The sequence below is a fragment of the Peromyscus californicus genome, unplaced genomic scaffold, assembly GCF_007827085.1.
Source record: "Peromyscus californicus insignis strain IS unplaced genomic scaffold, ASM782708v3 Scaffold_4__1_contigs__length_199733344, whole genome shotgun sequence".
Taxonomy (NCBI): Eukaryota; Metazoa; Chordata; class Mammalia; order Rodentia; family Cricetidae; genus Peromyscus; species Peromyscus californicus.
In genome coordinates this window covers 190,722,654-190,731,936 of record NW_026294562.1, presented here as the reverse complement: position 1 = coordinate 190,731,936, position 9,283 = coordinate 190,722,654, and positions in this window count along the sequence as shown.

The window sequence follows — 9,283 nt, the reverse complement described above, 5'->3', positions numbered from 1 at the left end:
CCAGGTCATATAAGTAAAACCTGTATGTGGGGTACTCCTAGAAGTAATACTCCTTTTAGGAATAGCCTAAACAGGAGACCCCAACCACTTCCCGGATTATGTAGAAGGTGTGGCAAAGGCCGACATTGGACCAGTGACTGCAGATCAAAAATAGATATACGAGGCAACCCTTTACTGGTGGGAAATGCCTCAGGGGGACTCTTGCAGGCCCCCAAATCAAATGTAGTATGAACATTCCCAGCCACTGTGGAAGAAATTCCTCTCCAGGACAACTGAATAAACCAATGCCTAATGTAAAAACCGATACTGCAATGGATGATAAAACAGCTCTGATAGGTGGATCACAGTTTACAAAGAACACTATAAAACAAATATTTTGGCAGACTTTCGTAAATGAACAAAGACCAAAGCCTAGAATTTGAATTAATGGCCTGGTTATGGAGGGCCTGGTAGACACAGGTGCAGATGTGATGATAATTACACCAAAATCATGGCATCCGAATTGGCCTCTTCAAGAGGTAGATGTCCAACTTTTAAGGATTGGCATCCTATCTCAGATAAAACAGAGTTCAAAATGGGTTGAATGCATAGGGCCAGAAGAACAGAGAAGAAGGCTGAAGCCATATGTAGCAAATGTAGCAGTAAATCTTTGGGGCCAAGATCTATTACAAGAGTGGAATACCCAGATTAAAATTCCTACACTTTCAGAAAAGGAATACAGACCAATGCATGTTTCTAGGAATAATATCATGACATGCTATAAAAATCAGGCACCAAACATTCAGGCTGTTCACAAACAGAGCATGACTGCTGTTGAACTCTCAGAAGTACCAACTGCCTTACCTTTAGAATGGCTAACTAATAAACCTGTCTGGGTTGGACAATGGCCTTTGACAAAAGAGAAGCTACAAGCTTTAGAACAGCTGGTTCAAGAGCAGTTAAATGCTCAACACATTGAAGAATCTACCAGCCCTTGGAATTCTCCTGTATTTGTTATTAAAAAAAAGTCTGGTAATTGGAGAATGCTGACAGATCTGAGAGCTATTAATAAAGTAATTCAGCCAATGGGCTCCCTACAGACTGGGATGCCCTTGCCCTCTCTGCTACCTAAAGAATGGCCTATAATAGTTATTGACTTAAAAGACTGTTTCTTTACCATACCTTAACAAGAAAATGATAGAGAAAAATTTGCTTTCACAATACCTAATTATAACAATTCTCAGCCAGTCAAGAGATATCAATGGAAGGTCCTCCCACAGGGAATGTTAAACGGCTCTACTTTGTGCCAATACTTTGTGCAGAAACCATTCAAGATAATTCGTGTAAAGTTTCCACAATCCATAATTTATCACTATATGGATGATATCCTACTAGCTGATCCAAAGTTAGATACATTAGAAAGCATGTTTGAAGAAGTAAAAACAGTTTTGCCTTGCTGGGGACTGCAAATTGCTCCTGAAAAAATACAAAGAGGAGATTCTATTAATTACTTAGGATATAAGATAGAGCTACAAAAAATTAGACCCCAAAAGGTACAACTAAGGAGAGATTGATTGAAGACTCTTAATGATTTTCAAAAGTTATTAGGAAGCATTTCCAACTTACTGGGTATCATGGGAATACCCAAAGATGGACTACAAAGTTTGGCTAATACTCTAGAAGGGGACAAAGAATTAAATAATCTAAGAGAATTATCAGTCGAAGCTGAGAAGGAATTGGCTCTAGTAGAAAAGACAATTCGAGAAGCACATGTGGATCGTGTGGATCCAGAACTTAAATGCATTCTTGTTATATTCCCCTCCAGACATTCCCCAACAGGTATTTTGAGGCAGAGGGAAGATATTATATTGGAATGGTTATTCCTACCACATAAACCAAATAAGAAATTAAAGACTTATATAGAAAAGATCTCTGATTTGATTCAAAAAGGTAAACTAAGACTTTGCCAGTTGACAGGAATAGACCCAGCAGAAATTGTAGTACCTTTAACTAATGAGGAAATTTCATCACTATGGAAAGATAATGAATACTGGCAGAGAGCCTGCAGTAACTTTTTGGGAGAGATTAACAACCACTATCCCAAAAGCAAGAGAATAGAATTCATAAAGAAAACTGAATGGGTCCTTCCTCACATTGTACGACAAAAGCCAATTTCTGGAGTCCTCACATTCTATAGTGATGCAAATAAATCAGGGAAAGCAGGACATAAATCAGGAGACTTAAGTAAAGTGGTATAAAGTCCATACAGCTCTGTACAAAAGGCAGAACTGTATGCCATTCTTATGGTACTGATGGACTTCACAGAACCCCTCAATATAGTCACTGACTCTCAATATGCAGAGAGAGTTGTTTTACATATTGAAACTGCTGAATTTATTCCTGATAATACAGAATTAACTTCATTATTCATACAATTGCAGAAAATCATCAGAAAAAGGGAACATTCTATATATATAACACATATCAGATCCCATACAGGTCTGCCAGGGCCTCTAGCACAAGGTAATGATGAGATTGATCAGTTACTGATAGGTAATGTGCTAGAAGCCTCAGAATTTCCCAAGAAATACCATGTAAATAGCAAAGGTTTGAAGAAGGATTTCTTCATCACTTGGCAACAGGCTAAGGATATTGTGAAAAAAATGTCCTACTTGTTCCATCTATAACCAGATTCCATTACCTGCAGGGAGCAATCCAAAAGGTATACAAAGAAATGAAATTTGGCAGATGGATGTGTTTCATTTTGCAGAATTTGGAAGATTAAAGTATGTACATCATACCATTGACACCTATTCAAGATTTCAATGGGCAACTCCTATAAGTTCTGAAAAGGCTGATTCTGTGATTACACACCTATTAGAAGTTATGGCCATCATGGGAATACCTGTACAAATTAAGACAGACAATGCCCCAGCATATTTCTCCAATAAAATGAGACAATTCTTTGCTTATTACATTATAAAGCATGTTACAGGTATACCACACAATCCCACAGGCCAAGCAGTCATAGAAAGATCCAATCTAACTTTAAAGGATATGCTAAATAAACAGCAACAAGTAACAATGACTCCTAGAAATAGATTGTATAGTGCTTTATTAACCTTGAATTTTCTCAATGCTGATGAGAAAGGAACAACAGCTGCGGAGAGACATTGGACAACAGACAAAACTCCTGAGCTAAACCAACCGGTTTATTTCAAGGATGTGCTGACCTCAGAATGGAAGCCTGGATATGTTCTACGTTGGGGAAGGGGTTTTGCCTTTGTTTCTGCAGGAGAAGAAAAGCTATGGATAACAACAAAATTAATAAAAATTCAATTCGAACAGGAAAATCCTCTTGATGAGGAGAAGTAAAAGATCATCCACCAATGTGACATCTCTACAAGTTGTAAGATAAATTTAACAATCAAAGGTTGGGGTAGGGTTCTGTTTTTGTCTTTCCAGGATAATGAAAATACCCATCTTCCAAAAGTCATAAGACCTTGGATATCTGGATGTTTACAGCAGAAAGAAAGAATCTATTGGTACCAATCTACACATGGTAAAATCTCACTGTCTAACATCTATCTCTCTATCAATCTAAAAAAGTTGTGGTTCCAATTCAATTATAAGCCAAGCTGGCTTTGGAGATGGAATTGACTCACTCCTTCTCTAAACCCAAGCATATTGCTAAAAGAAAAGTTTGAGAGATTCTTCAGTCCCATATCAGAAGAGCCCTCTGGTGTGGGACAGAAGGAAACCAATAAAAAGGGACCATTGTCTTCTAGATTCTAATTCTCTCCATGCTTACTCTTGATTTCTCAGAATCTTTTCTTAGATGCTATGTCCTCTTTAAATCCAAACCTTCCATTTTGATAACAAATAAGTTTTTCCAATAGCAATCTCGGAAGTCTCCAGAAGGAAGATGGGACCCCAACAACAACAACTCTACCCAATCCAGAATGATGCCATGGTAATCATCATCATACTACACTTCTTACCAGATTTTCAGACAATCTTACCCATTACTCTAAGACTTGCTGCAGAACCTACAGTTATTCTAACTGAGATTAAACTATCTGAGCCTTCTCACAGTACCAACAGAGATAACATCACCCCCTAAACAGCAGGAAGCAATTCTAAGAAAATGACACCCCTTCTCCCTTAGTTTTCATAATTCTCAGGGTTAAGGATGATGGTTATAGGGTTGGGGGTGGAAGAAAATATTAAACTCAGTATTCTAAAAAAAAGGGAAAAGAAGAAATGGAATGGATAGGTATAAGATAATATGGTAGATTATTGTATATACTAGGAAACAAATTTAGTAAAATAGCAGCCTTAGATAATTTGCACTGTTATGGATTCCTATATGCTGATACAAATGTAAACTATTTTTATATTCCTGTTTAAGATAATTTGTATATTGATACAAATACGGAACTATATTTGTTATAATGTACATATATTTCTACTCTTATTTGAAATATTTGTATATTGATACAAATGTAAATTTATATCTGTCATACTTTATGTAGGTTCTACTTCTGTTTAGGATATTCGGTATATTGATATATATTTAAGATTATTGTCATATTGCATATTGTACTATATACTCCTACCTCTGTTATAAATATTGATATATATTTAAGATTATTGTCATATTGCATATCGCACTATATACTCCTACCTCTGTTATAACATCTTGTGTATTGTCACAATTTTGAAGTCATCGTTCTTTACCATACACTTGCTTATAGACTGTTTACCTTGTTTAAGTGAAGCCTTAGTCCTTAGGTTATTTCGGTAGATAAGACTTATAGATTTATAGTCACCTATGCTTGTCATCTCTATAGTTACATTAGTTAGGTTATCCAGATTTACAGATACATAGGTCAGATGGACAGGTAATCTTCAAACACTTCATAGACCTAGAGAATATGGCATTTAAATAACTTAGAATTCTGTTGATGTGAGACATAATTGCTCCTGGCTGCATCAATTTGATCCCGAGAGAATGTTGGGCTTCTAAGACATTTCCATTTGGAAGTTTGTCTTCTTGGCACAAAATGGCCTACTGGGCAAAGAACTGCCCTTGCCTCGACGGCTGACAGTACTAATGCAATGCTATCCTTTCTGGACAAGCGGGACACAAGGAAAGCGACCACTGTACTCTGCCAAGACAGGGTAAGATGGTCTTTCAGAATTCCTGCTTCTGAAGATGGTCTGTCAGATACTTTAGGCCTGTAGCCAATTTGAATGCACCAACAATGCTGAGAAACATTAGGTGACTGTCCAGGCTGCCAGCTGTCTCCGTCTACTCTCGCAAGATTCCCGAAAGTTGCTTGCATCCATCTACCATTTCTCAGGTACCATTATATTCCTTCTCAGGTCTTTGATGGGATTGAAGACTAGCAGTTATAGTTACAACTTAGTAGATAGAACATATTAAGTATTAGATTCAGGTTCTTTAGGATAGGACACCTTTTGGAATGATCTTTGTAACATGCCATTTACCTATGCTCTATACTTCTCTGGACTTTAGTATGTGTTTCTTGCTTGATATTGTTTGCATTGGTTGTACTTCCATCTTATCTAGGTCATTATCCCTCATTATTCCTGGACAATATTTGATAACCATTCCTTTGTATATAGTCTTGTATTAGGTTAGAACTTTCTTATTTAGACAAAAAGGGGGAGATGTAGTGGGTAGCCATTCCAGCTTTGATCTGGAAGTTCCAACCCCCATTGAGACTTCGGCAACTGTCACGCCTACAAGGTGGGTCCAAGGGAGGCGCCTGGGGACCCGAGAGCTGGATCGGCGGGCGCTCTCTCTGTTGCGGGACCCTGGACTGGAGAGGTGTACCTAGCAGAACTCCAGAGAACACTGCAGGACTGCGATACACCTTCCCCAGACTCCGCGACCTACCTATCCCTTAATTTGTAAGTTACGCCATTAAATAAATCTCCTTTTAACTACGTGGAGTGGCCTTAATAATTTCACCAATAGCTACTTGTGCATTTATGAATCTTTTTTTTCCAGGTAGTTCCTCACATCTGTAAGAATCTTGGACACTCTCCTCTCTGGGTCTCTGAATCTGATATCCATGTGATTAAATTTGGTAGAAAAATATATGTGAGGAGAGTACAGGTAGTTTCATGACATCACTCATATATGTGGAAATTAAGGCTCCTTTGAGATGTTATTTTGGAAAACTTGGTCTCAGGATTGCCTAAAAAAATCTATTTATATTAATGTCTTTAGAAAAGATGTCAGTAAATTTTGTTAGATGATCCACATTGAGATATGCAGCAATGTTTCAGGAAGGACTCACAAAGCCAGAATTCATGGTTACACACTGGGAATTGTACCACAAAGTCCATGTCAGGGAACAGCAGCTCCATGTTTAGAGCAACTGAGTTCTATACAGCATTCACAGTTGGGCCTATTCTACACCAGTGACAGCTACAGAATATCAAACTAAAGCCTGTTCTTCATTGTCCTGAGACAATTTTGAAATTTCCTGAATCCTGGCAATTCACTACATCACATAACCACTGTTACATTTACAACATTACAAAAATGTTGATATTTATAGATTCAACAACATCCATAGAGAGATTTGTGTGTGCTACATTTCAAATATTAAATAAGATCTATCACTCTTCTCCCCATCCAATCATTAAGGAGAAGATAGGGTGAATATTTGATTTCTAAAACATTACTCCCCTCCCCAAGCCTCAGTTCTCACACATCAATTCCCTCTGTTAACCCATTTCTTCTGCTTTATCTTTGATTTCCTACAATATTTTTCTCATTTTACATTCCAGTATTGGCTTAGAAGAAATCTTGTTGAGTATCCTAGAAGCAAATAGAAAATGGGAAGTCACCTGGTGTTTAATGAGTAAATTCTTCTTTTACCTTTTTCTATTCATCTATTTCTTTCTTCATTCTAGAATCTGCACTGCCAGTGTGAGAGTGTTCTGGTGAGTGTGAGATGCCAAGCCTCTTTCAGTGGATATGGACTTCAGAGAAAGAAGAACAAATGTAAAGCAAGTCTTTTCTGTGGGTAGTTATAAGTCTTATATAACATTCGAGATGAGACAGAATGGGGGAAAGGTTTTATCAACTCCACATCTGATAGAAGCTAACATCTGAAGTACGAAAGTGGTCAAGAAAAATCCTTGTTAACCTACAGATTTACCTGCCAGAAATCTCAATAGTCTACCTGCAGACCTTAATTTCTCCCTCTATTCCCCAGATCCAACCCATCAAGGCTTGTCATCAGCTTGCAGCAGCAGGACCTCAGTGGCAACCTTCACAGACACACTGTTCCCATTTGCTGTGGATCCCACAGATATCCCCTTTCAAACCTCCCTCTCACCACCCATTGCTGACTCACAACACTGAACTCCAGCAGGATATTGCTTACCCACTGGTCACTCCTTCAAGAAAACAAACAAAGCTTCCCTTAAACCTTTTCTCTCCCTCTCTTCCCACAGATCTAATTCCCCAATATCATCCACACCTCTGGCAGCCTGCTGTCTGACCTAAAAAAATATAATGCAACTTGCCAGATAATGTGTCTCCACTAGTGCCCAGTAACCATACACCTTCAGTCTCTGAATATTTCAACATTTCTGAAGCCCACCAAAAGACTCTAAATAGCATTTATGAATATAATGAGGGTTTTAAAAGATGAAGTTACCAAATCCTTTATACAAATCTTGGAAAAGTATGGCTAGGAGGCAGAAGATAAATGACTCACAGACGTAGGGTGGAAGCAAACATAACTGACCAAAACCTAAACCAAAACAAACATATTAGAATCGATTCCTAAATAACCTGCAATGCTCATAGATCAGTGCCTAGCCCAATCAATACCAGAGAGGCTTCCTCTATCAACTGCTGGAAGCATATGCAGAGAGGAAACCTAGAGCCAAACATTAAACGGAACACAAATAACCCTGGAGAATAGGAAGAGGAAGGCTTATAGGAGGTAGAGGTGTCAAGGAAATCAGGTGACCATGGCTCACAGAATCAACTAAGTGGTGATTACAGGGGCTCACAACAACTGAAGCAGAAATCATGGAGTCTGAATGGGTCTGTACTAAGTCCTCTTCATACATATGGAAGTAGTTTAGTTTGGGGTGTTTGTGGGACACCTAAGAGTGGAAGAAATGTGTCTTTGACTCTTTTGTCTGCTCATGAGACACCTTTCCTCCTATTGGCTGCCTCATCCAGCCTTGACATGATGGATTTTGTCCAGTTTTGTTGTCACTTGTTATGCTGTGTTTGCTCGACCTCCCTGGGAGGCCTGCCCTTTAATGAAGGGAAAAGGAGAAGCAGTGGATCTAGTGGAGAGCAGATGTGTGCATGTGGAGTGAGACAGAATGGAGTGGAGAAAGGGGAAGCTATAGTCAGAATGTATTAGCATGAAAATAATAATGATTAAAAAAGAAATCTTGGAAAACACAAATAAACAGGGGGAGGAGTAAATAAAAGATGTCAAGACCTAAAAATGGATATGAAATCAATAATAAAAATTGACCCAAAGTAAAATAATTTTAGAAATCAAAAATTTATGATTTCAATCAGGAATAATAAAGCCAAGCTTCAACATCAGAATGCACAATTCCAACTCAATTTTTTCATACATCTTCAGAGGAAAGTATTAAGCTTCACGGGGAAAAACAAAAAACAACAAAACAGAACAGCTGAAATAATAATTAAAAATTAAAGAAAATTAGAAAATTAGAAGCTTCACCATTTCTGATTTCAAATGGTACAAAAACCTATAATAATAAAAACAGCATAGTATTGGAATTAAAAGAGAAAAGTTAAACATTGGAATCAAATTGAAGTCCTAGATATAAATTCACACACCTATGAATACCTGATTTTGATAAAGAAGACAAAAATACACAGTTGAAAAAAATAAGGCATCTTCAACAAATGTCTGCATATAGAAGACATCCTGCAACAGATTCATACTGATTACCCTGCTCAAAACTCAAGTCCAAATTTGTCAAGTACCTTAGCATAAAACCAGATATCCTGAACCCGCGAGAAAAGGAAGTGGGCAAAAGCCTTGAAGTGATTTTTATAGGAGAAGAATTTCTGAAAAGAACACCACTAGTGCATAAACTAAGACCAACAATTAATAAATAGGAATGAGGAAACAGAACAGCTCCTCTAAGGCAAAGGACACTATCACTGAGACAAAGAAGCAGCCTAAGGAATGTAAAATGTTTTACCATCTCCACATCTGATAGAGGACAAATATCCAAAATATATGAAAACTCA